The sequence below is a fragment of the Camelina sativa genome, unplaced genomic scaffold, assembly GCF_000633955.1.
Source record: "Camelina sativa cultivar DH55 unplaced genomic scaffold, Cs unpScaffold06518, whole genome shotgun sequence".
In the NCBI taxonomy this organism is placed as follows: Eukaryota; Viridiplantae; Streptophyta; class Magnoliopsida; order Brassicales; family Brassicaceae; genus Camelina; species Camelina sativa.
Genome location: NW_010927595.1, coordinates 1 through 502, shown reverse-complemented (window position 1 = coordinate 502; position 502 = coordinate 1). Strand labels below are relative to the sequence as shown.

The following is a 502-nucleotide window of genomic DNA, read 5'->3' as shown; positions in this document are numbered from 1 at the left end:
TCTTCTTCTTCTTCTTCTTCTTCTTCTTTTCTTAATCAGTCTTGGCCTATTATTGATAGCCACTAGTAGTAAGTAGTAACTACGAAATAAGATTAGGACGATGGTGGTTGGGGGGATATGGTCCTGATCCTAATCTTGTATATCTCTCTGAGAAACTTGGCGTCTGAAACTCTGCAAAAAAAGAGAGAAAAGTCAAATATATAAGGAGAGGGATAGGACACGTGTCGACATGTAAGGGTAGAGAGAAGAGCTTCTAGAACACACGTGGGTGGATGACGCTGCCGATACACGTTTCGCATAGAGAAGTCAGTTGCTGACGTGGCCATTAGTCGATGTTGTCACTGCTTACGTCTGTCGTCTCGGGGGGTCCACTCCCTTGTTCGTAAAAATCCAAATCCGACCGGTCCGACTCGACCGAACCCCTCCTTATGGATTCTTCGTTTCCGGTCGGTGGATCTGTGGTCCCACTTTTCCTGCCCTATTTTTGTCTTTTTGCAAAAGG

At 45.4% G+C, this 502-nt stretch overlaps 1 long non-coding RNA gene across 1 annotated transcript; it reads right to left on the bottom strand.

The window, feature by feature from the left end:
• Positions 1 to 44: 44 nt before the first annotated feature.
• On the bottom strand, positions 45 to 496 carry LOC104774890. The gene is made up of 2 exons (XR_765567.1): positions 265 to 496; positions 45 to 171 (listed from the first exon to the last, which is right to left on the bottom strand). It is a non-coding gene; the product is annotated as an uncharacterized LOC104774890 (long non-coding RNA).
• Between the last annotated feature and the right edge of the window lie 6 nt (positions 497 to 502).